Source organism: Canis lupus, chromosome 16 (assembly GCF_003254725.2).
Source record: "Canis lupus dingo isolate Sandy chromosome 16, ASM325472v2, whole genome shotgun sequence".
In the NCBI taxonomy this organism is placed as follows: Eukaryota; Metazoa; Chordata; class Mammalia; order Carnivora; family Canidae; genus Canis; species Canis lupus.
This window is the reverse complement of record NC_064258.1, coordinates 22,992,406-23,020,085: the sequence shown is the minus strand read 5'-3', so window position 1 is coordinate 23,020,085 and position 27,680 is coordinate 22,992,406. Positions and strand designations below refer to the sequence as shown.

General features: G+C 39.7%; 1 long non-coding RNA gene across 1 annotated transcript in view; it reads left to right on the top strand.

Annotated features, from left to right (window-relative positions):
• The window catches only part of LOC112660109 (uncharacterized), a 37,513-nt gene extending 10,129 nt beyond the window's left edge, over nt 1–27,384 (top strand). Inside the window, exon 2 of the long non-coding RNA XR_003136722.3 lies at nt 27,141–27,384. This is a non-coding gene — a long non-coding RNA (uncharacterized LOC112660109). The remainder of the gene's footprint in view (nt 1–27,140) is intronic.
• Nucleotides 27,385–27,680: the final 296 nt, after the last annotated feature.

The following is a 27,680-nucleotide window of genomic DNA, read 5'->3' as shown; positions in this document are numbered from 1 at the left end:
ATATGAACATCTTTCCATGTCAATAAATATCCATCAACAGCATACTTTTTCAGTGAGCTTGATATCACTTCCAAGTCAGAAAATATTCTAGGGGTTCATGGGGGAGAAAGAAAATCTAGATATTTCAATGGTTTGTGACCTTCTCTGCCTTTCTAAATATATTTTACTTTTGTTTTTTGTTTTTTTTTTTTGTTTTGTTTTTTTTATTTATTTATGATAGTCACAGAGAGAGAAAGAGAGAGAGGCAGAGACACAGGCAGAGGGAGAAGCAGGCTCCACGCACCGGAAGCCCGATGTGGGATTCGATCCCGGGTCTCCAGGATCGCGCCCTGGGCCAAAGGCAGGCGCCAAACCGCTGCGCCACCCAGGGATCCCTTTACTTTTGTTTTTAAAGAAGGTTCTGTATCATGTGTTGCTAATTTGCAAAGTGATTGGGTTATTTTATATTTTTCTCTTAAGAATTGTATCTCTTTAAATTTATGTGACATCTTTGGTTGATTTCTTTCCAAACACATGCGTGTAGTCAGTAGATCTTCACAAGGAAAAAAGTCCCCACCTTTAAAATGACTGACCACGTTTTTGGTCTTGTAAAGCTCTCCCTTCCTTGGTGTGCTCCTGGAGATAGCCCATAGTTTGATGACACATGTACTTCTATGCTATACCATGCAATCCCCACTTATGAAAGGTTTCATTCCTTACTACCTGAATTCTCAAGACTCTATAATCTGCACAGTGTGGTAAAATGCTACAATATTTTACAGTGTTTATAAAATTTTATATTTTGCAACTATTACAAAAAAAAGCAGACTATGACACACAGCTTTACTGGAGCCATACTTCAGGCAAGTTCATGAATAAACTGATCTCAGCAATATTTTGTTGGATGAAACATCAGCAGAAACTGATAATGTAGAGTCTGAGAAATCCATATAGAAGATGATAGTAGTCCCAATAGTTCATTTTTGCTTTTGTTTCTTTTGCCTTCGTGGATGTGTCTTGCAAGAAGTTACTGTGGCCAAGTTCAAAAAGGGTGTTGCCTGTGTTCTCTTCTAGGATTTTGATGGAATCTTGTCTCACATTTAGATCTTTCATCCATTTTGAGTTTATCTTTGTGTATGGTGCAAGAGAGTGGTCTAGTTTCATTCTTCTGCGTGTGGATGTCCAATTTTCCCAGCACCATCTATCGAAGAGACTGTCTTTCTTCCAATGGATAGTATTTCCTCCTTTATCAAATATTAGTTGACCATAAAGTTTAGGGTCCACTTCTGGGTTCTCTATTCTGTTCCATTGATCTATGTGGCAGGTCTATTTTTAACTCTTTGAGGAACCTCCACACAGTTTTCCAGAGTGGCTGCACCAGTTCACATTCCCAACAGTGTAAGAGGGTTCCCTTTTCTCCGCATCCTCTCCAACATTTGTGGTTTCCTGCCTTGTTAATGTTCCCCATTCTCACTGGTGTGAGGTGGTATCTCATTGTGGTTTTGATTTGTATTTCCCTGATGGCAAGTGATGCAGAGCATTTTCTCATGTGCGTGTTGGCCATGTCTATGTCTTCCTCTGTGAGATTTCTGTTCATGTCTTTTGCCCATTTCATGATTGGATTGTTTGTTTCTTTGGTGTTGAGTTGAATAAGTTCTTTATAGATCTTGGAAACTAGCCCTTTACCTGATACGTCATTTGCAAATATCTTCTCCCATTCCGTAGGTTGTCTTTTAGTTTTGTTGACTGTATCCTTTGCTGTGCAAAAGCTTCTTATCTAGACCTGCCCTACGACACAGCAATTGCACTGTTGGGGATTTACCCCAAAGATTCAGATGCAATGAAACGCCAGGACACCTGCACCCCGATGTTTCTAGCAGCAATGGCCACAATAGCCAAACTGTGGAAGGAGCCTCGGTGTCCATCGAAAGATGAATGGAAAAAGAAGATGTGGTTTATGTATACAATGGAATATTACTCAGCCATTAGAAACGACAAATACCCACCATTTGCTTCAACGTGGATGGAACTGGAGGGTATTATGCTGAGTGAAGTAAGTCAATCGGAGAAGGACAAACAGTATATGTTCTCATCCATTTGGGGAATATAAATAACAGTGAAAGGGAATATAAGGGAAGGGAGAAGAAAAAGACTCCTAACTCTGGGAAACGAACTAGGGGTGGTGGAAGGGGAGGAGGGCGGGGGGGTGGGTGTGAATGGGTGACGGGCACTGAGGGGGCACTTGACGGGATGAGCACTGGGTGTTATTCTGTATGTTGGTAAATTGAACACCAATAAAAAATTAATTTATTTAAAAAAGAAGAGGATGATAGTAAACATAATGTCCCTCCATAGTTTACATCTCATGTTCAGCTTTGCAGTTTATTCTATCCCACATACATGCATATGTCTGAAGTTTTAATAGGAGATTTTTAGGTAACCACAGTCCCTGCTCAGTTTTTAGCAGGAGTTTAATATCTTAAATATTATTAACTTTCAAATGACTTCTCTGGAAAAGAAAAAAAAACTCATACATTTCTTAGGCAGAAAATACAGACCAACCATCTGTTAAATATGTATTTAATATGTAATCAAAAACATAAAAAAGATAATCAGTATTTTCTTAATCACTCTTAAAGTGATAATAAGAGCAGCTAACATTTTTGTATCACTTGCTTATTTGTGTGCACTTCCCTAAGGGTTTTATGTTACATGTAATTAATTTATGAGTCATACAGTTTTCACAACTATCTCATGAGATAGGGACTTTAAATAATGATTGGAAATAAATGTGTCTCAATAAATAAATTAATTTTGAGAAAAATAAAATTGAATATCTTCTTGTGTGAAAATGTGTATAGTCAACAAATTTGATGGTGGGAAAGCAATGCAACGTATAACAAAATGGTTTCAATCATTTTTTCTAAAGATATTTTAAGAAACCATTGGATATCTTGGCTAAAGACACTTTTTGAGTATTGTTTAATCTTAAAATCTTCAGAAAAAAAGCTTGGCCCATTTAAGAAGTCTCTTAATCATTTCACAATCTATGTAAGTCAAATTATAATGCTGTACATCCTAAATTTACCTAGTGCTGTATGTCAATTATATCTCCATAAAACTGGAAAGGAAAAAAAAGTCTCTTAGGAGTAAGAGTCTTAAGGTCAAACAAAGCAATATTTGATGCAACATAAAATTTGAAGATAAAGAAGGAAGGCATTCCTAGGAAGTTAGTAACTTCGCTGCCAGAGCGACACTGTTATGATAGAACAAAGGAAAGACAAAGGAAACTGTAGCGTGTGCTGTGGGGTTGTTGGTTGTTTCTTCCTCATCTTGTTCTGCTAGAGGTAAGGAAGAGAACACTTAGGGATTTGGAGCAGAGAGAAGGAAAAGTAACTTTCTTTTAGAAAAGAAGATTCAGGGATTTTCGATTCCTCTCATAATAAAGATACAGATACAGATAAAGTCCTAATTAGAATAAAGAACTAATAAAAGGCCTGATAGGGCAATAAGCTTTCTTGTCCACAAGATTGTTGCATGTATATTATATACAATGTATACACTTGTTTGTGTGCTGAGCAATTTCAGATTTTAAGAAAAGGTTCAGTGAGTCCTTTTTTTTTTTTAAGATTTTATTTATTTATTCACGAGAGACACCGAGAGAGAGAGACAGAGACAGAGACACAGGCAGAGGGAGAAGCAGGCTCCATGCAGGGAGCCCAACGTGAGACTCCATCCCAGGTCTCCAGGATCACACCCTGGGCTGAAGGTGGCGCTAAACCACTGAGCCACCCGGGCTGCCCATGAGTCCTTAAGGATAGAACTATTAGTTGAATTTTGTTCAGAAGACCCTGATATACCTGGATGTTTGAGTTTCTTTAAATCTTGCTCTGTACCAGCTTATGTAGTTACACAAGAGTTAATAAATATTTTTCCCCCCTTACTCTATTTGTAGAAAAGAATAAATGTCTGCATTGTAACAAGTGTACTGTTCTCACCTGGAGAATGTAGACCCATCACCGGGGTTTCCACCCTTTGGCACCTTCCTCCTGGTGGTAGCTCAGCTTCCCTGTTGGGAACGTAATCAGTGTCCTGGGACAGTGTGTGTACCCTCAAACTTTTTGCGATCGCACACACTGTAGGTTTCATATGTTATAAAGGATTGTACACACATTGGGTCAGTGTCTTTACGGTAAGCCGCCTATTTTCCCTTTTCTAATAAAACCCTAGCTTAGAGCATACTGTTTTCCGAGCTTTGTAGGAAGCAGCCAGAAAGCAGCGTGTGTCACCTGAGGCTTGTTCGTTTCCTCCACTGAGTTTGGCTTCGTGTTCCTCTTTCCTGGGCAGAAGCTGGGAATTAGAGCCCTGAAGGGGTTTAAATGCTGCACTTGGGGCAACACTCGGCCAAGCAAGCTGGCCGTTGACACCTGGGCAAGGTTATGACAAGGTTTCTGCACAGTTATGACTGGGAGAGTCTCGGAGTGAAGATTGATGGTCACCTCGCCTCAGACTGATGTTGCTTTGGGCGCCTCTGAAGACGACGGAGCCCACCACGGCCGTGCTCAGGTCACTCCCCACGTGGGTTTCTCTTTCAGACAAAAGTGGTGCCATTGAACCATTACCACTGCTCCTGTCCGAATAGCACTTTTCTCCTTATTTTAGAGTGTCGTTTTACCAGGAGATGTACTGAAGGGAAGAGAAAGCTTTAAATACATAAGATTTCTCTTTCTTTTTTAAGCTTTGCACCCTGGAGCCCGGCATCCGTCACTCCCTGTGTGAACTCGGGTCACTCCTGTTTGGGCTCCACTAGCCGCGCTCCCAGGAGGACGGCGTCCTAGCTCACCCGGAGAGAAGCTATGAGGCATCGTCATGCCTTTCCTTCTTGTCTGCTTCCAAGTTACCATATGTTTATCTATCTTATTCTCCCTCCTATCTTAGAGGAAAAGAAACCCTTCATTTCTTTCCAAAACCATCTTTCTTCATCTTTGTCAATGATCTTTCTCTTTTCCTACCTTTCCTGGGATTTAATTTACTATTTTTTCTCTCTCATTCTCTCTTCTAGTTTCTCCTTCCTGGTACGTATAAATGTGTACAAGTCTTACCCCTGCATCTTCCCTAAGCTCACAGTCTCCATCCAGTTACCCTTCTTCCCCTCTGCTTTGTTTCATTGCCAACTTCCTGATAGAGTTTTCTGCAATCGCTGCTTTCTCATCTCTTGTCTACTTTTCAGCTTGGTTTCCATCCTCATTACACAACTGAACTTGTCATAGCAAAAATCATCCACGGTCTCAAATCTAGCGTCCTTCTGAATGGTCATCTAACTGGACCTCACCACAACTGCCTCTGTGCTAAGCAATTTTTCATTTAATAGAGATTTTTAAAATAGAGATTTTATTTATTTGAGAGAGAGAGAGAGAGAGAGAGATAGCAACAGAGATAGTGAAAGAGAGCATGACTAGGAAGGAGGGGGAGAAGCTAAGCAATTCTTCATTTAATAGAGATTTTTTAAATAGAGATTTTATTTATTTGAGAGAGAGAGAGAGAGACAGAGACAGATAGCAACAGAGATAGTGAAAGAGAGCATGACTAGGAAGGAGGGGGGGAAGCTGAGCAGGGAGCCTCATGTGGGGCTGGGTCCCAGGACCCAGGATCATCCTGAGCCCAAGGCAGCCTCTTCCTCAGGATCCCCTGGGCATCCCTAGTCCTCTCTTCTGACAGTCTTCCCCGGGTCTACGGAGCAGTTCCCTACTCCTCCCTAACTAGTCTCACCCTTAAATGTTACCCATGGTTCTGTCGCGGGGGTTGATTTTAGTTGGGTTTGCAGAGGTGGGCTTGGCAATGGCTCCTACCATGTTCTGTGTGGTGACACTTCGGGGCCTGGGCCACTCACTGGGTTCTGCGTTCTCTTCTTCCCTACAGCCTTACAGAAATTGGAATGTTTCAGAGTATCTAACAGGCAAATCCAGAACTTGATATTTTTGATTTCCTTCCTTTTTTTCCCCCAAGATTGTATTTATTTACTTGAGAGAGAGTGACTGAGAGAGAGAGAGTGCAAGCAAGCATAAGTGAGGGGAGTGAGGGCAGGGGCCAAGGGAGAAGCAAGCTCCCCACAGAGCAGGAGCTGGATCCCAGGATTCTGCATAAAGTATTTCTGATGCATAAGTACCATGTCTTTCATTTAGGAAATGGTGGTGCTTGTTACAAGTTATGCAATATCCCTTTACCACAATGTTGAGAAATGTCCAGGAAACACACCCAGTGGCGATTTCCTCTAGTCTCTGGGTATATTCCCTCAAAGGTTTCCCAAAGTTAGAAGATTTGCTTATACTACAGATTTGTATGTGGAGGCTAGAGTTACTCGCCTACTTCTCATTTCAGCAAAGTCTTCCTTTTTTACTTTTTTTCTTTTCTGTCCTTCCCTTCTTGCTCATGGGACTATTTTACTGGAAACTATTAATAATCCCCCCAAATTGCACTTTCAACTTTCCCCTAAAGAACAGAGGAAACAGACAACAGAAGTTGTGCACATATCAAACTGAAAGAGAAAAACTCAGAAAGTAGCAAAGAAGCCTGAAATAAAGCATAAGACCTATTTCATGGCCTCAAGGGGGAAGGCGAACAGAAAACCTACCACTGAAGCTCTAGGAATTTCAGAGGCCCTCTCTGGCCCTCTCTGGCCCTCTCTGATATTAATAGAGGGAAACTAATCACCCCAGATAGGTCGTTGAGAGTTTTAGAGTATCAAAATTCATTTAATGTTGCACCATTCGCAGATGTTGATAAAGTTTATTTCTAGCAGTTATTAAAAGCCCAATGTAGGGATGCCTGGGTGGCTCAGTGGTTGGGCATCTGCCTTTGGCTCACGTTGTGATTCTGGGGTCCTGGGATGGAGTCCTACATTGGGCTCTCCGCAGGGAGCCTGCTTCTCCCTCTGCCTGTGTCTCTGCCTCTCTCTGTGTCTCTCATGAATAAATGAAATTTTACAAAAATAAATAAGTAAAATCCCCAATTTTTTTGACAAACTAAAAGATATTGATTTTCTCAGGCTCAAACAGTCTTTTCGTTTTCCTTTTTTTCTTTTTTTTTTTAAAGACAACTTTTAAAGGAATGTGAACACTTTTGATAATTTTCCAAGGAGCAGTTCATTACAGTACCCTTTTAGGATGTAAAAGATTATCAGAAGACTCTTTTCTTTACCTTATTTTGTAGTTTTGTATGTTCTGGAGAGTTTCAAGAGTTTACACCAGAAGAAAACAGCTTTAATTTAGAATGGAAGTGCTTGGATGGGAAAGGATTGATCATGCTAATGATATTGTATATTGTTTATTCTTTCTTTCGCTCTCCCAAATATTTCCATCCATCTATTAACAAACAAAAGGTTTATTCCTGTTTGTTTAGTTTTTTACTTTCTTTAAAAATCAAAGTACTCAATAATTGCTGTGGGAGTTTAAATTACCCAGTCTAACAAAATGCCATCCAGAGTCTGAAACTATGTAACATCCATCCCTTTGAATAATTTACAATGTTTGCAACTCAGCTGCAATGTTTTTTTCAGGATCTAATCTTTCTTCAGAAGTTGAATGGCAAACAGCCATTCTGTTGACATTCTGATGACAATTCTGTCATCTCAGAATTCTCCTTCCAGTGGAATGAGTCTAGGCTTTGTGTTTTAGATACATGTGAGCACAGTTCCAAAGTCATCCATCTTGCTGAATAGCAGATGTGAGACCAGATAAGAGAATGTGTGATTCCGTGGTTTCCTTGTGCTCAATTTGTAATGATTCCACTATAAGCAAAAATAAGTAATGACAACGTTTTTCTCAGACTTTGCCTTGAATCAGAATCGGAGGGCTTGCTCCATGGCTGGGCCTTACCCCTAGAGTTTCTGATTCGGTGGTCCTGGGGAAGCCTGAGAATTTGCACTCCTGAGTGCCCAGATGATGCTGATGCTACTTGGACAGAAACTGCACTTTGAGAACCGCTGTTCTAACTACAATGTTACAGCATGATAATCATACATGGCAATTTAGATGGATTTCTATTTTCATCTCTGCATATGTAAGAGAAACTGAAAGATTAATGTGGGAATTTCACTTTTTGGTGAAGAACACATACAGAGAAAAATTATATTTTAAAACCCGACTATTCCCTATAACCTCCAAAGTGTAACATTGTATGTATAAAACACCTGAGACAAACCAAGTCATCTTTTTCTCAGTGATTTGCTGCTACAGAACAACTCTGGTTTTGCCTTTGCAAACAGATGATGAGATTGATGTCAGATGGCTATTGCCGAAGCTGGATCCATTTGTACACAAAGCCTGTCTAATCAGCAGTCCAGTTGGCCTATTTTACATCACAATATTTAATTAATGGTCATCTGCCCTGCTGGCAGGATTAAATCAGTACTGCTCCTACACCCAAAGCAAATGTCTCTCTCTGGAAATTTTACCTTTGGAATTCAAACACAAATCAAATTCCCTGAGTCACTATTCGAAGAACAGGTGCAAGAGTGCCCCACAACATGTTTTTATTGGTTTTGCCTCACTTAAAAAAAAAAGTTAAAGTATTTATGGCTTTTGAAGACCACCAGTCTTTTAATATTCCCTATGTGATATTTCACCTTTTTAAAAAGCCCACGTGTCAGAAAAGAGGAGCTCTGAAGCTCAAGCTCATATGCTATGAAGCAGCCGAGCAAAGACGGCACCACCAGAACTGAGCGGTGGGTGCGGCTGCGGGTGAGGACCCAGCAGAGGCTGGGCGACACCCTGTGTGCAGGAGGAAAAGCCCCACAGGGCACCAGGACAGTGCTCTCATGCCAGCGCTGGCAATTGTTGCACAGAGGCTGATGCACAACAAGTGCCTGAATATTTTCCTTTCCAAACTTTTGGTGTCCTGTAAGATGCAGCCTGAGTCTAGAACAGCTTACAATCGCTAGTGCTTACACCTAGGTCTGTGTTAGCAAGGTAGTCTGAAGGGAAAACGAATCAACAATATTGCACTTGGTTACGATTGTCAAGCATGTTCTCTCTTTGACCTGCCTCATCTAGAGTCTCCCCTTCACCTTCCAGTGTAACTGCTGCTGCCAGGGAGAGGCAGAGAGAGTCAGGGAAGTGCTCTTAGCCTTCACTTCATTCTTTCTCTACAGTTTTGATCCCTCTAACTTCTTCCTTTTACCCCACCCCTTATTCTTCTAATATATAAAATGACTACAAAACCATAAACTGGTTGCCCGACTGCACAGGAGAAACAGTGCTTTTATTTTATTTTTAAGAATTTATTTATTTATTTATTTATTTATTTATTTATTTATTTATTTATGAGAGAGAGAGAGTAAGATTGAGCAGGGGGAAGGGCAGAGGGAGAGGGACAAGTAGACTCCGTGCTGAGCGCAGAGCCCAACAAGAGGCTTTTGTAAAAAAAAATATTTTATTTGTTTATTCATGAGAGACACAGAGAGAGAGTCTAGAGAGGCAGAGACACCAGCAGAAGGAGAAGCAGGCTCTATGCAGGGAGCCTGACATAGGACTCCAGGATCACGCCCTGGGCCGAAGGCGGTGCTAAACCGCTGAGCCACCCAGGCTGCCCCCAAGAAGAGGCTTGATCCCATGACCCTGGGATCATGATCTGAGCTGAAACCAAGTGCCAGATGCTTTGCTGACTGAACCATCCAAATGCCCCACAATCCTTTTATTTTATAGCTATGACAAAATAGATCTAGTCTTAATTATATTTTTCAGCTTATTCAGTCTTTCTTTTCTCATTTTTTCTTTATTCTTTTTTCTCAGTCTCAAACTGAAGTGTCCTCAAGTTTTCCCACAAATTCGCAAGTTATTTTATTGTCCAATGGAGTGTGCTCAAAATAATGTAACTCTTAATGCTAGTCTCTCCAAAATATAAGTAAAAAATGGTGATCTGCAAATATCATGTGCAAACTCCAACAAATATAGATTTTTAATATTATCTATGATTTTGGATTATGATTGTTTTCCATTATAATAGATAACATAGTATATTGCCTCATACTTTAGCAGGCTTTAAATTATTGACTGACTGATTGTCCTTTTGTCCTGTGAGTTTAATTATACAAAAACTGAAAGCTTATATTTTTATAATTGTTCTCAAGCCAATGGTTTACTTAGTAAATTGCATTATAACAAAGTTTCTAAGGTTTGACAAAAGGATAAATTGTTTTTCTTCACAATCTCCTAAGGCTATAGTTTTATAGTTATTTCTTCAAAGATTTTATTTTGATTTGAAAGAGTGAGAGAGAGCATGAGCAGGGTTGGGGCGGAGGGAGAGGGAGAAACAGACTCCCCACTGAGCAGAGAGACAAGTGAGGCTCCTGTTGAGAACCCTGGGATCATGACCTGAGTCGAGGACAGACGCTGAACTGACTGAGCCACCCAGGAGCCCTTATAGTAATTTCAAAACAATGTCTTTTGAGGGTGCTAAGACTAAAGACCAGTGAGCAGATCAAGCTGAAAACAAAAATAACAGGGATCCAATGAACTATTATTAATGAATAGCCAGTGGCCACCAGACTCATATACTTGAGCTTGAAGTAAAAAACATAAAATGAGAAGTTCTCTTTCTGAAGCATTCATATCTCGAACCATGTAAACATCTCATAACAAATTTAACTTGTCTCCACAGTCTGCTACCTCATTCCAGCTTGACATGATGTCTAAATAGTGACTGAAAAAGTAATTGTTCAGAAAAATGACCAGCCATGAAGTTCTATCCTGTTCTGAAAATGAAGCTAAGCAAATTCTGAAAAGTGGAATGTCCCTCAAGAGACTCACCTCCTCAGGGGACTCTCTAGATCTATCTCCCCTACTCCCTGCTTGGGGGACATGTTTCCCAGTATCATGGGAAAGAGGCTGTGATTTAGACACAGAGAGTCAGACTAAGACTCTTTCAGGACAGGTCCCATACATCCTCTCAAAGGTGAAGAAGAGAAGGGTCAGAATTGGCTGGAATTCTAACAGAAGCGATATCTTAGGGAATTGGGCTGCAAGTAAAGACTCGGGGGCTGCGGTTTTAGGCCAGGCTTCTCAAGTTCTGCTGGCTTAATTTGGAAGATAATGCTTATGGTAGCTGCTGTTCAGAATGGTGGCTTGTGGTCTTCATAACTTTGAATGTGACGTTTCAGAATGAGGTAGGATGGTGGTAACATATCAATACATATTTTCCAGTGGAAATAAAAATGAAAGGAACATGAAATCTTGAGTGTTTGGGGTTGGAGGAACACTTAAGACATTCGACAACTACTTATTATTGATTTAAATGTACCTTTTCATCCAGAAAAAAAAAATCTCGTCTTCACTGTTTGATGGCCACTCCAAGAAGGGAAAATTAGAAAGTCTATTTTTTTCTTATTCTGGGCTTTAGAATAGGAAAAGTGGGGCAGACTAGTGGTGAGGAGGAAGAAAAGGGACCAAGGAAAACTTAATCCTTCAAAGCATTTGTATTGTATTTTTATTGACTTAAAACACTGATTATGATAACTGAGAAATGTTGAGAGTGGAGAGGAAAGAGCATGTTTTATATATTCATTAGTAGAGAATTGCCACAAACACAACAGCTATGATGCCTGATCTTACAAAGGAAAGTGGCTGAAGATGTAGATTCTAGGGGGAGACACACATGAGGCACTGACCTTGGGGACACAGCTCATTGGGGTGCCAAAACTTCCGTCATCAAGATAAATAATATAATACTAGCAAATTCCTTAAATTCTGTGCCTGAGGCAAGTGGCTCACTCCCCTCATGCTAGTTCCATTGATGGATTCTAAATGAATTTGACGAATCTTTTGTGAAGAGGGTTATAGAAAGCAGATTTCTCAGGGCAGGGGCCAGGGAGGCGGTCCTTAGTTGGCCTTTAATGTGTCATGGGGACATCTGGGATATACATGCCAAGTGTAAGTGATTCAATGAGATTTGAATTACATTTGAAAATGTAACCCAGAAATTCCATACTTGAAACAATCTAGTTAGAAAATGTAAGCTTAACTTTAAGGTGTGTATTGGGTTGAATGGTAGCCCTCAGAAAGATCTGTCCATGTTCATGACCCCTGAGACCTGTGATCTCAGGTCTTAGATGTGACCTTTCAAATGTGACTTTATTTGAAAAAAACAAAAACCCCCAAAAAGTCTTTGCTGATATAATTAAAAATTAAATATCTGAGATAAGGAGATCACCTCGTGTTACCTGGGTGGCACCTGAATCCAACAGGTGGTGGGACCAGCGGGGGACACACGGGCGGTGGGGGGGGGGGGGCGGGGGCCTCCCAGCCTGGGAAGCTTCAGACCCAAAGAACGGCTACCCCCCCCGCCCCGCCCCGGGGTCTCCCGAGGCCTGCAGACTGACCCGCACCTTGATTCTGCACTTGGAGCTTCCAGAGCTGGGAGGGAATGAATGTGTGCTGCGGGGAGCCATGGAGCTGGTGGCTGTTGTTCACAGGGTCCGGTACGCGATCCACCGCAGAGGCATCGCAACCGGGGCGCTGGACCGCATCCCTGCGGAATGCTGCCGTCTTCAAGAGTAAACTGAGGCTCTGCCTTTAAGTAGGGTGACCAGGTAATTTATTGACCAAATCAGAATACTTTGGAGAAAAGGAGTACTATTCATCATGACGCCTGGACAGCGGGGACAAATCCTGGACAGACTGCCCTATGTGATCAAGGGCCTAAACTGTAAATTCCCAGCAAATTACTGGCCCCTGCTAAGTTTGTTATTGGAACTACAACCTCACTTTAAGTATAGATGTTCAAGGAGTTCTAGTGTAGAGTGCAAACACTTCAGGGGTTTTTTGTTAAGTAGATCAACAGAAATAAGTACTGACTGGCCTTTGAAGCAAGGTTTTCTTTTGTGGTTTTATTTTTTAAAGATTATATTTGAGGGGGGACAGAAGGAAAGAAGCTCAAGCAGACCCCTGCTGAGCGGAGAGCAGGAAGCAGGGCTTGATCTCAGGACCTTGAGATCATGACCTTCACAGAAATCAAGAGTCAGACCCTGCTTCGCAGATTGAGCCACCCCGGTGGCCCTGAAGCAAGGGTTTATGTTGCAAAAATCACCGAGCAGATATACTTAGAAGAGCAGAGACTCTGACTCTAGAGAGCTGGAGGACCAGCACTGCCTGCCGTGGGACATTGGACCAGCTCTCCAGTGTTGTTGCAGGGGTGTAATGGGTACGTTTGTGTGTTTGTCATTAGTAGCAGCGCTTTCCATTATGCCTGAGTTTCATGGTGTTTTGATTATTAAACAGCTAGAGGAGGTTAAGTATTTGGGCGAGAAAAGTAGAACCAAAAAAAACCTATTTTTCTCATGTTAAGGGGTGTATAAAATCTTTAACTGAATCCACTTAGAGAAGAATTATCACTTCAAAATCATACAACACTCTACCTTGGCTATAATGTTCATTAACCAATCAGGTTTTTTTAAAGATTTTATTTATTTATTCGTGAGAGAGACAAAGTGAGAGGCAGAGACACAGGCAGAGGGAGAAGCAGGTTCCATGCAGGAAACCTGATGTGGGATTCGATCTTGGGTCTCCAGGATCATGCCCTGAGCTGAAGGTTGTGCTAAATCGCTGAGCCATCCAGGCTGTCCCAATCAGTTTGTTTTTTTTTTTTTTTTTTATACCAATCAGTTTTATGTTTTGGTTTAGAAATCTAACTTCATTATGACAACATACACTTTAAACTTTGATAATATGTTTGGTATTTCTCTGGTTTTAACTGTGTTAAATATGCTGTAGCAATGCGAAAAAATGTTTTCTATATTTCTAGGGTATATCAATGAGCAATATCTAAGTTTCAGCTTTTCAATAAAAAATATTTCTGGCACCAGCTATATGCTGGGCACTTTCTCACATGCTAGGGATGCAAAGATGTGAGTACCATCTCCACCTGTTCCACTTTCTGCCCTCTCTTCCCCATTCTGTACCCTGGAGACTGACCCTTACCGATGGCTCCCTTGCCTCCTGGCTTCCAGTCAGTGTTAGCTGCACCTGCGAAATGGTGCCCATCTGTCACAGGTGTGTCCACTTGACTTTCTCTGGTTCTCACTCCAAAAGGATTCCAGTAACTGGTCAGCTCTAGGGCTGGTAAATATGGGGTTTGGGGGAGCTGGTGAGAGAAGGGAAGGGACGATACTATAGGATTTCTCTCATTTTCCTAAACTCTGCTCACAGTTTTGTAAATAGTCTGTTTGTTAAACTGACTCCAGATTACTAATATGAGAGGCTAAGATCCTAATTGAAGAAAGTACGGACTCACCATGAAGGAGCTCACTTCTAGCTGGAGAGACAGACGTCTAACAGCTAACTGTATCATAAAATAAAAACTTTACAGTTAAAGGCCCATGCAAATTGATGTCAGGGCCCCGAGGAAAGAATGAGGATGTGTTCCCAGGAAAGACAGAGGCGAGGAGACACATAGAGTAGTCTTCACCCAGAGCATAGCACCTGAGCCATGGAGAGAGCAGAGGTGGTGGATTTCCTGGCATCTTTATGCCCTCACAACCTAAGAGATCTTGGGCTGGTTCGTTAATGATAGTGACACAGAATCAGGAAGAAAGAGGAAAGTCCTGGAGATCCCACTGTGGTGGGGTTTTCATGGTTACTATTATAGAATAATGATATGTGGTGAGATGAGCAATAAGCCCAAGCCCGAAAGCCTTCCAGTCCTAAACTTGTTGCTAGCTAACTGTATGAACAAAAGAGTGTTTCCTACCTAAGCTTCTCTCTGTTTCAGCTGCTTCCTCTACTAAGTGGAGAGGATAATTCCTGCCCTTCCTCTTAGAGGATTTCTGCGAGGCTCAAAATGAAATAGTGCTTATAAGAATGTTATAGGACTAAAGCACTGTACAGATGTAGAACATATAGGTGTAGGTAAGATGGAACAAGGTTAGCCATGAGTTGATGATAATTGAAGCTAGATGATAAGCACATAGGAGTTTATTACACATTCTACTTGTGTGTGTGTGTAGAACATTGTGTTGAGAAATAATTGACTTACAGAAAAGCTGCAAAAATAATACAGAAAATTTCTGTATACACTCCATCAGATTCCCCAAATGTTGATAATATACCCCTTGTGCTTTGTCATTCTCTATATGTAATATGGATGAATGTGTATGTATTGGGTTTTTTATTAAATCATTTGAGAATAAGTTATAAACATGATGACATTTACTCCCATGAATGTGTATTTCCTACAAACAAATTCATCCTCTTTCATGCCTACAGTACAATGATCAAAATGAGGACATTAATGCCTATATAGCATTATAAATATTACATGTATGACACTTATACAGTATTATCTATGCCTCATAGCTCAGTCAAATGTCACCAAATGTCTCACTAACCTCTTTTATAGCTAAAGAAAAAGAATTTTTGCTTTCTGGTCCAGTATCCAATCAAGGATCCAATCAAGGACCACACTTGCATTTAGCAGATGTTTGTTTAATGTCTTTAATCCCTTTAAATCTGGATCAATTCCTGTCTTGTCTCTCTCTCTCTCTTTTTTTTATCATCTTGCAGCGCAGCCCTTTATTTTGTAGAATGTCCCTCAGTCTAGGCTTGTCTGATGTTTCCTTATGATTAGATTCAGGGTGTACATTTTTGATGGGAAAGCCATGTTACAGAAACCCAAGTTCAGCTTCCCGTTGTTCTAAAGGCTAATACTCAAGAGATAGGTTTGGACTGGAAAGGAATATGAGCTTTATTCAGAGGCCAGCCACCTGGAGAAGGTAGACTCTTGTCCAAAGGCCTATCCAAGGTTTCTGCCTGGCCCATGAATTTTTAAAGGGAGTGCAGTGGTCTGTGACATTTCTTGATCAGGGGCAGACTCAGTGATGTCAGCCTCAAGAGTTATCGTGGTGCTTGGAGATTGGGCGAGAAGGTCCGATTCCTTGGCACCCAGGGCCTGTGCAGGAGTATTCTCTTGTTTCTTTAAAGGAGGGCAAGGCCTACAGATGTGCAAAGGGAGGCCAGTAAAGTCATTTTTCACCTTAAAAAAAGTGACCTTAAAAAATAAAAGAATTTTGATAAAAGACTGCTGGGCTAATCAGAAAGCTAAGGGGGCTTCAAACAGACTTCTTGGCCTCTATGGCCTGGAACATTCTGGTCTTTCATTCCTTAAGGCCTGCAAATCTCCAAGAAAGTAAATTAGTTCTGGTGAAGGGCCTTAAGTCAGCAAGCAAGAAGTATGCTAACTTAAAGCAAGGTAATAACCCTTAAGACCAGCCGGAAGGCTGTAACAACCACAGAAGGGATGTATCCTCTCAGAGTGTCCTATCAAGAGTCACACAATATCTGTTTGTCACATTATTTGTGACTAACTTTACTTGATTAAGGTTATTTAAGCCAGTAAAGCTACATTTTCTCTTTGTCATTAATAAACATCTTGTGAAGAGATCATTTACTTTCATATATTTTTAATTTATATTTTTATAATAAAAATAGGGACAGTGGGGGATCAAGAGTTTAGTTTTAGATAAATTAACTTGAGATATCAAATAGAAAATCAAATATATGAATTTGAAGCTAAGAGTAGTGTTTTAAGGTAGTGTGGTATAATATAGATGAATCATTGAGTAGATTGAGGAGGAAATAGAAAGGGAAGTCAAGAGCCTTTGTAGAATTTTTTATAAGTTTTGATTGTGAGAAAGCAAAATAATGGGGTTGGTAACTGTAGGGAATATAGGGTCAGGAAAGGATTTTTCTAAATTTTGGGAAATAGAAGAACATCCTGACATGCTGATAGGAATGATGCAGCAGGCACAGAGGGATTGGAGGGGTAAGTGGCACAATGGAGAGAGGGGTTTTCAGAGGCAGTGACGTCTCCGAGCATAGTTATCCTCAAGTCAGGAAGCTGGGTTCCCATCCCAGTTCTGCCACTCTCTAGCTGTGATGCTTGGGTAAGGAAATCAAACCCTTAGTACCTGAATTAATCCATTTGAAAAGTAGGAGTGTTAATGAGAATGAAGTAAGATGATATCTATAAAAAACATAGCACAGTGTCTGCTGAAGTGAGTGCTATGTACATGCAAAGTTAAACATGATCTTGAACTCACAGTCATTTAATACCTTAGAATTGTTTTCTCTCTGACCTGAATTCTGGAGTATTTCCTCAAAACCCTTCTGCTCTTTAATTACATCTAATTTGTTATTTAATCCAGACTTTGAAATTTTAACTTCAATAACTGTATCTTTCATTTTTAGTTCTCTTTAGATTCCCCTTTCTTCAGATAGTGTCTTGATCTTTAAAATGGTTTCTATTTCCTGTTTTAACTTTTAAATTATTTAAACATAATTATTATATAGTCCCTTTCCAATATTTCAATTTGGTAGGGAGCACATGTTTTCCTATATATTTATATGTGCTGACTTTCCCTTATGGTGATTCATTTTCTTTTGTGGTTTGTAACTTCTATTTGTGAGTTCATTTTTGACTGAAGTTGTTTGTTTCTCTGGGTGTCCCATGAGACTCATTTTGCATTTTCTTTTGCCAATTGTTCTATGGGTTTCAGTGACCTGGGAACCATTTTTATATTAATTTTGCAGCTTATTATCCCACAGATTAGGGCTCTATACTTACTGGGATTTCATAACAGGATTTGTTGTTGTCCATTTATTTGATTTTTATTTTAAAATCAGAAGCCTTTCCAGAATAGCTAATACTAGAATTTTCTGGAATGTCTTTCCAGGGACTTAGCTACAGAAAGTTTTTCCCAGTTTCAGTTCTCTAATTTGCAGTCTTAAGACCACATCAAAATACCCTCCTTGGGGCATTAAAACCTCAGTCTTTTGGACCTGTATCCAGGGATGATGTGCCCCCTGGGCTGCCAGAGGCAGTTTGTAAGCCTATCACTCTGCCTGAGACATTTCTTGCTGTTACCAATAACAGTAGAAAGTCCATTTGTTCTTTCAATCTTGGCTATGTGTTTACACAATTCTTTTGTTATATTTTATGTGTTTGTAGAAGGGATAGAACCTGTTTTAGTCCAAATGACCCTTTTGTAGGAACCAGAACTCTGCCACTTAATAGATATAGATATATAGATATTATAAAGAGACCTAGCAGGAAGATTTTCCTGAAGAATATGCAAGCCATCTTTTTCTCTATAGATTCTTCAAACTCAGCTCCTGGAATAAGCTAGATCAAGGATCCAGAGCTAGATACCAGGAATGCATCTCATCAGGCCTCTTGTAGAATTGCTTTTCTCAAATTACAGTTTGACATGACATTCTCAACTTATATAGGCATATTTTATCAGAAACAGCCCTGTGAAACCCGTTACTGCCTTTGCTATAAAGATATTGCTGAAAAGAACAAATTCTGCCTTCTGTATTCCTCCTGAGTAACTGGATTGGTTTTCTTTGGTGGAAACTCTGAATTGAGTAACTGCTAGTGTTGTCCTCTTTGAATGGACAATAAGAAAGCTTAAAGCCAAGTTTGTAGCCAACTTCTAATAAGAGTATAAGGTTCTTGGCATGCATTATTGGATTCCAACCTTGCTCTTGGCTCCATCTTATTTAACTATGCCTATTTTTTCTCTTTCAGTGTCATACATTTGAAATGTACTTTATCTTGTTACATTGTATTTATCTCTGTAAACTATTTTACATTTTTGACAGGGTAGGGTGGATGATGTGTGTCTATGAATGACTACATTAATGTGTAAGGTATCAAGCTAGTTGAATAACACAGTAAATTGACCTCTATGAGTTTCTATTAAGGGCAGGAAATAATTTATAATCCAAGGGCAAAAGAGTGAAGATATCACAAAATAATAGACAACTGTTAAAAATTAAAGTTGAGGAATATTTATAGGAATGGGACACACACAACAACAAAGTATTTATCTAATGCTCCCCCTCCCATGTATCCAATAAGAGAATGCAATAATAAATCAGTAATAATTATCTCCTTTAGTAGGAATCTACTTCATCTTATTTTATTATTTATGTATTCTTTATTTTCCAAAATATTGATTATAAACATATATTTCCATTATAATTATATAATGAAAAGCAGATGAATACCACTGTATCTGTCAGGGCTGCAAGAGGAAACAACATTCACCCCAAATGGTTTAAATAAAGAGAATTGAATGGTGGATATTCTAAAGAGGCATGTGCTGTTAAAAGAATGAGCAAAGATTGTTCAGGCTTCCCAAAAATAGTAACTCCCCCCGCCACCCAGGGTATTGGAAGGGTACGAGAGAAAAGAAATAAAACAGTGGCTTGGGGCCAGAGGCTATTCCACCAGAACTGTAGTCACAGAGAAACATGAACATTTACAGAGATACAGTGCCAAAGCAGAGAGGCAGGAGGAAGGAAATATTCAGATTTCTCTCCTTTACCCACTGTGATGGTCAATTTTGGGTCAACTTGACTGAGCCACAGTGTGCCCAGATATGTGATCAAGCATTATTGTAGGTGTTTCTGAGGGTGTTTGGGGATGAGCATAAGCTTTAAATTGGTAGATCGAGTAGATTACCCTCCAGAATGTGGGTGAACTTCATCCAATCAATTGAAGGCCTGAAAAGAACAAAAAAACTGCCTGTCCCCCAAGTAAGAGAGAATCTTTCCTGTTTGACTGCCTTTGACTTTTTCCTACTTTTGCACTTCTCTGAAACATGAAGTTTTTCTGGATCTCAAGCCTGCCAGTCCTTGGGAGGGAACCCCATACCATTGGCTCTCCTGGGTCAGCAGCTTACTGAGTGACCCTACAGATCTTGGGGCTTGTTAGCCTCCAGATTAGTGTGAGCCCATTAATTATAATACACCTATAAATTATGCACACATGCACACACATCTAGTTGGTTTTGTTTGTCTGGAGAACCCTAATATCTGACTAGTACACACTCTGAACTCCTATTGGTGCTTTCCATTGGCCAAAACCAGCCAGCAGAGGACCTGGATGATGTCCTGGGGCTCAGAGCAATGCAGAAGACAGTGGCTGAGTCCCAGGGTTGTGCATGCTGAGCGGGTGGTGGAGGTCAGGGGTGTGAACAAATGGAGACAAACAAAATGCTATGGTGGTTCAGAGAAGGGAGAGATTGGAACCAATGGGGAAAATTTTATATAGAGCTATTTATCTGTGGATAAAATGGGATTATGACAAAATTATGTAATAGCTATAAAGTTCTGTAATATGCCAGCTCTTATGAAGATTAAGCTGCATAGTACTACACACCACAGGATAATACTACGTACCCAATAAAAATTGTAATAGCATTGGGGCTCCTGGGTGACTCAGTTGCTCAGTAGGTTGAGCATCTGACCCTTGGTTCAGCCCAGGTCATGATCTCATGGGTTGTGGGACTGAGCCATCTGGGGCTCTTCACTCAGTGGGGAGTCTGCTTGAAGATTCTCTCCCTCTACTCCCCCACTCACATGTGTGCTCTCCTTTCTTCTCTGTCTCTCTCTCTAAATAAATAAATAAATAAATCTTAGAAAAAAATTACAGTAGCACTTGTCATGTGCCAGACCCTATGCTAAATGCTTTACATGAGAAATTGGATATTTCCTTTTTAAATGTTAAATAATGAGGCAGAAAAATGAACCCCTTCACAGAGGCCTAAATATGTAAAATGCAGCAGATGGTTGGAGGAATGATTGCAGTTTGCTCAGGCACTCTGCAAATAAGAGGTCCTACGGCTTGAGGAGACCATGATGCCATTTTGGGTTTCATGTTCATTCAATGCAATCCTAGTTATGGCCAGAACAACACTGACCTGTAGTCCAGCCAGAGCCAAGTCATGTATAAAAACAACCTCAAATGCCCAAAACCTCACATCAGGAATGGTTTATGTTCTTGCAGGAGGAGAGTAAGCTCTTTCCATTCAGGGGACCTGTAGGAATCTCCCCTGGCTGTGGCCCATGCCCAAACCTAGAAAGTAAGTAAAACAAGAAGAAAGCTCAGAAGGGCATACGAGGAAACAAGTCAGCTGTCAGTCATGGAAAGGAGTTGGGGAGTTCCACTTTCTGCTGATGTGAAATTCTATTTCTTCTACTTTTGTCAGTGTCTTGCCAAGCCTTTGGAAGAATGAAGGTGGGGATGGTCCTGCTGTCAGATAACTGTAGGTCCTTTAATAGGAAGAGAAAAAAAGCATAAGTGAAAGGAAGCCAAGCGAAATGGATCAGATCATTCTCTGCAAAGTATTAAAGCTTGTGGCAAAGCCAGGGAGGCTTCTCCTCATTGTCCCTAGGACTTTTCTGGGCAGAGCATTTTGAAGGTCAGCCTGACGTAGAGCCTGACATCAATCTGACTCCTATTTGCCCTGAAATGGTTCTTGTCACTGACAGATCAGACAGGAATGTTGGGGCTTGTTCAGGGTTCTCTAGGCACCAGTTAAGAACATCCAGTGTGGGAGCATCTGGGTGGCTCTGTCGGTGAAGCATCTGCCCTCAGCTCAGGTCATGATCTCAGGGATCGAGCCCTGATTGGGCATCCTGCTCAGTGTGCTTCTCCCTCCCTCTGCCCCTCCCTCCACTTGTGCTCTCTCAAATAAATAGATAAAATCTTAAAAAAAAAAAAAAAGAACATTCAGTTTATTTATTTTTAAAGATTTTATTTATTTATTCATGATAGACACACACACACACACACACACACACACAGAGGCAGGGACATAGGCAGAGGGAGAAGCAGGCTCCATGCAGGGAGCCCGACATGGGACTCAATCCCAGGTCTCCAGGATCACAGTCCTGGGCCAAAGGCAACGCTAAACCACTGAGCCACCTGGGCTGCTTAAGAACATTGAGTTTAATTGCTTACATGACAAAAGACACTATATTCCAGCCTGAGCTTTGACTGGATATTTTGGGAGCCATGATTATTGACATGTGAGTGACTGGATCTTAAAGAGCAATAGGCCAAACCTGTAACACTGAAATGAAACAGGATCAGGATCTATGAATGAAGGAAGACAGCCAACAGCCCAGACATTGACAAGTCCCGCATAGCTTCAAGATGAATCTGCTCTGGCTACCCAGGACCTGAGGTTGGTACTGCAGGTTGGGCATAGGGGAAGGATCTTCCATTCTCAAAGAACTTCATGTCACAGGTCTGGGAGCCAGGGAGTATGGGTTCTAGTCCGAACCCTGCCTCTAAGTTTTCCTATGTCTTATGGTGAAATGACTTCTCTGGCCTCAGCCTCTTCATAATTAAAATGGTAGAGTTGTGTAAGAAGACTTCTAAGGGCTTTCCCTGTAGGGGGTATAGCTCAGTAGTATACCCGTGAGTTCCAGAACCTAAGGTAGTGGCACCTAAAACATGGGTTTCTAGTCTTTGAGCAGCTTCTGATAAACTTCAAAGGAAAAACAATCTCAGCTCCAGAACCTGGCACAGGATGTCCATACTGCCAGGGGCATCTTGGATTCTGACCTCTAGCTGTGATCCAAGAGAGCTTGTCAAATGGCAGACAAATTGTCACTAGCTTATCTTATGTCGTGGCGGGCATTATTAACAAATCGTATTATTTTCCTAAAACCCTTCTCAACTCAGAGCTTCAAGCAAACACTACTAATAGATTAGGGTAGGCTTGCTAGATGAAACTTACTTGCTATCTCTGCTCTCATCTTTCCTTCTGGTTTGACATTCTTCATTGGATAACATCAAGATTAATTGGCTTGCATGGAAAATTCAGCTATTGTATGAGATGACTACATTTGAATTAGGGCTTTAAGTAATTGAACTCTATAGACAACAGTCTTTGTATTTAAGTATTACATTAGTGAAGACATTTGTTCTCATAATTTAGCACTGTGTAAACAAAGATGTGGTTACCATAGAATCATGGCATGTGAAGAAAAGAAACCGTAAACATGTGTCTGGACATCCTTTTGTCCCTTGGAAGAAACACAGTGCAATTATCATAACACATTCAGTGACAATATTGCTTTATCTATGCTGAGTAATAGTATTACATGTGTCTCTTCTGGGAGATTTCCATAATCTAATGGAGTTTCACATTTGGCCTTAATTATCTTTTACTTAATTTAATTTAGATTGCTGTCTACCAAGCTAAGTTTTTCATCCTTTTCTTGTATATACATAGCAATTATTAAAAGGTAGCTATCATATCCATTTCCAAATGTCACAAGTGGGTTAAAAATTCTTTGGGCTGGGCCCCAGGTGGCTCAGCGGTGTAGCGCCTGCCTTTGGCCCAGGATGTGATCCTGAAGACCTGGGATCAAGTCCCCTGTCGGGCTCCCTGCATAGAGCCTGCTTCTCCCTCTGCCTATGTCTCTGCCTCTCTCTCTCTCCCTGTGTCTCTCATGGATAAATAAATAAAATCTTTAAAAAAAAAATGTGTGTGTGTGGGGGGGGGGGGTTTGCATTACATCATCTACTCTGATGTTTGATGCTCTTCCCAGAATCATTTCCAAGTTATCTACATTATGTTAAGTAACGAAATACACTTGGGAAGTTTTTCCTTTGTTAACATAGAAAGTTTGTGTAGGTTCTTTGAATTTTGTGTGATAAAACTGGTGTTTAACTTTTCATATTCTTCACTCATTCAAAGATAGTTTCTTCCATAACTCACAGTGAGGACCAAAGAAGACCAGAAGTAAGGAGCTTAGTTGAGGAAGTGTGAGTTATCAGAACAAGCCAGGAGGAGACATATTTGCATTAAGATGCAGCAGACCATCTGGGAGAAATCAAGACCAGTAACATATATGACAGGGCTTCTCCACTCTGATGAATGCATCTGAATAAAAGGGGGCACATGGTGTCCCTACCTGGGTCAAGAGCACAGTGGGTGAGCATCAAAAGGACCTTAACCAAACAGATAGTTGAGGTACCTGTCCATGTCCTGGAACACTGGTCCAAGGCTGACATAGGGTAGAGGCTGACTCATAGTGAAGCTAATAAAACTTATGCTGTGGGGCCCCTAGCTTCTATGAACCACTTCCAAGAGGCCCTGGGAGGGGCCTTAGCAATGTGTTTACACAGTCAGATGTACTTTTTAAAATATGCTCACAGAAAGGAAAAGAAAAGATATTTTGTTTTTAAATTTTTATTTATTTATTTTAGAGAGAGAGAGAGAGTCAGAGGAGGGGCAGAGGGAGAAGAGAATATTAAGCAAACTCTGTACTGAGCATGAGCCCAGTGCATGGCATGACCCAAAGATCATGACCCTGAGATCACAACCTGAGCTGAAACCAAGTCAAACTCCCAACCAACTGCATCACATAGGTGTCCCAAGAAAAGATATTTTAAGCACTGTTGGTCAAGATTTCAGTCTCTGTTTGTCTCTGTCCTTTACCTCATATTGGGTGTTTTTATAAGCTCATGTCCATTGTCTAGTTGGGTCTTTTGCCTGAAGTTTTTGAACTAGTCATTTGGTTTTTGGTGTTGAGTTGTGTAAGTCCTTTATATATTTTGGATATTAATGCCTTATTACATATATCATTTGTAAATATCTTCTCCCATTTAGTTGTCTTTTTGTTTTGTTGATGGGTTCCTTTGCTGTGTAAAAGCTTTTAATTTTGTTTAGTCCCGACACTTTATTTTTACTTTTGTTTCCTTCATCTGAGGAGACAGATCCATAAGTATGTTATCAAGACCAATGTTGACAACATTATTGTCTATGAGTTTTTTTAAGGAGTTTTATGATTTCAGGTGTTACATTTAGGTCTTCAATCAATTTTGAATTCATTTTTGTGTACAATGTACGAAACTTATTCAGTCACATTCTTCTGCATGTAGCTGTCCAATATTCCTGACATCATTTATTGAAAAGACTGTCTTTTCTCCATTATATATTCTTGCCCCCTTTGTCCTAGATTAATTGAGATAGGGTATTTCTAGGCTCTATCCTGTTCTATTGATCTGTTTGTTTTTGTGCCAGTATCATGCTGTTTTGATTACTAAAGTTTTGTAATATAACTTGAAGTCCAGAATTGTGAAACCACTAGCTTTGTTTTTTCTTTCTCAAGATTGCTTTGGCTACTTGGGGTTTTTTGTGGTTCCATATAAATTTTAGGATTATTTTGTTCTAGTTCTGTGAAAAATTCTATTGGTATTTTGATGAGGATTGCATTGAATCTGTGGATTGCTTTGGATACTATGGACACTTTAATAATATTAATTGTCTCAATCCATGAGCATGGTATACCTTTTCATTTGTTTGTGTCTTCTTCAATTTCTCTCATTAATGCCTTATAGTTTTGAGTATAGGTCTTTCACCTCCTTGGTTAAATTTATTCTGAGCGATCTTACTTTTTTTATGATTTTTAAAAAATACTTATTTATTTATTCAGAGAGAAAGAGAGGCAGAGACACAGGCAGAGGGAGAAGCAGGCTCCGTGCAGGGAGCCCGATGTGGGGCTCGATCCAGGGTCTCCAGGATCACACCCTGGGCTGCAGGCGGCGCTAAACCACTGCGCCACCAGGGCTGCCCGCAATCTTACTTTTTATGATACAATCCCAATTAAATGGGATTTTTTCTTAATTTCTCCTTCTTTTACTTCATTATTAGTGTATAGAAATGCAACTGATTTCTGTAGATTAATTTTTTATCTTGCAACTAAATTCATTTATTAGTTCTAAAACTATTTTGGTGGAGTCTTTAGTTTTCTACATCATATCATCTGCAAATAGTGACGGTTTACTTCTTCCTTACCAATTTGGATGCCTTTTATGTCTTTTTCTTGATTGAATGCTGCAGCTCGGACTTCCACTACTTGGATTGAAGAAAAGTGGTGAGGGTGGACATCCTTATCTTATTCCTTATCTTATTCCTTATCTTAGAGGAAAAGCTTTCAGTTTTTTTACCATTAAATATAATGTTAATTGTGGGTTTTTCATAAATGGCCTTTATTTTGTTGAGGTAGGTTGTCTTTGAACCCACTTTGTTGAGAGTTTTTATCATGGACATATGTTGTATTTCATCAGATGATTTTTCTTTATCTATTGAAATAATCATATTTTTTATCCTTCCTCTTGTTAATGTGACATATCACATTGATTGATCTGTGAATATTGAATGACTCTTTAATATACTGTGGAATTTAGTTTGCTAATATTTTATTGAGAATTTTGTGTTCATGTTCATCAGAGATGTTGGCTGGTAGTTTTCTATTTTTATAGTGTCTGTCTGATTTTGGTATCAGAGTAATGCTTGGTCTCAGTGAATGGATTTGAAAGTGTTTCTTCCTCTTCTATTTTTTAGAATAGTTTAAGAATAGGTGTTTTTTGTTGTTGTTGTTGTTGTTGTTGTTGTTTTTTAATGAATAGGTATTTTTTGAATGTTTGGTAGAATTCACTTGTGAAGCCATCTGGTCTATTTGTTTTTTAGGGAGTTTTTTGATTAGCTATTCAATTTTATTACTAGTAGTATGTCTGTTCAAATTTTTTATTTCTTCCTGATTCAGTTTTGGAGGCTTGTATGTTTATAGGCATTTATCCTTTTCTTCTAGATTGTTCCACTTATTGGCATATAATTTTCAAATATTTTCTTGTAACTACTTGTATTTCTGTAGTGTTGGTTATTAGTTCTCCTCCTTCACTTCTGATTATTTATTTATTTTATTTATTTGAGTGTTCTTTTTTCTTGAGTCAGGCTAAAGGTTTATCAATTTTGTTTATCTTTTCAAAGACTAAAAAGAGTTTTAAAAGATCTTGGTTTCATTGCTATTATTATTTTATAATCTTTTTTAAGGTTTTATTTATTCATGAGAGAGAGAGAGAGAGAGGCAAAGATACAGACAGAGGGAGAAGCAGGCTCCATGCCGGGAGCCCGACACGGACCCGATCCCGGGACTCCAGGATCATGCTCTGGGCCAAAGGCAGGCGCTGAACCACTGAGCCACCCAGGGATCCCCGCTATTGTTATTTTAATCTCTATTTCATTTATTTCTGCCCTAATCTTTATTATTTTCTTCTTTCTAACAATTTTGGGATTTATTTGCTCTTCTTTTTCTTGCTCCTTTAGGTATGAAATTAGGTTGCTTATTTGAGATTTTTCTTATTTCTTGAGGTAGGTCTATGTATCTATAAACTTTTTTCTCAGAACTGCTTTTGCTATGTCCCAAAGATTTTGGATCATAACGTTTTCATTTTGACTTGTCACCATATACTTTTCAATTTCCTCTTTGATTTCTTCACTGGCCCATTTTGTTTATTTTTTTTAGGTGAAAGATTATCCTGATGTTGCAATGAGAAGTGCAATGAGAAATTTTCTTCAAAAACACTGGAACTTTCATGGAAATAATTAAGCTGATTATTGGATTTGATGCATTTTTGTGTGATCAACTAACAATTTTTTAAAAATGACTTGCTTATGCAAAATAATTTACATAACATTAATCAAAATAACTGGAAATCCTTTACAAAATGAGTTGCAAAATCAAATAAATAAACCAGAAACAAATACTACTCCATAACTGTAAATTCTTCATAGGATATAGTAAATGCTTTATCAGTTGGTGATTATTGTGCATTAGTCTTATAACAGAAAAACCTATGCATAATTTTAACTTTGTTACCAAATTAAAACCATTTATCTGTGACTTTATTCAGAAAAGTAAAAGAAATGGTCATCCTATGACAATATATGAAGGAGGCTACAAAGGGCAACAAGCACCCTTTCAAATATTAATAATTATGTAGGGCATATGACATACACAGCTCATTCCTTAATCACTTTAGAGAAAAAGCTGCCCCAATAGTAC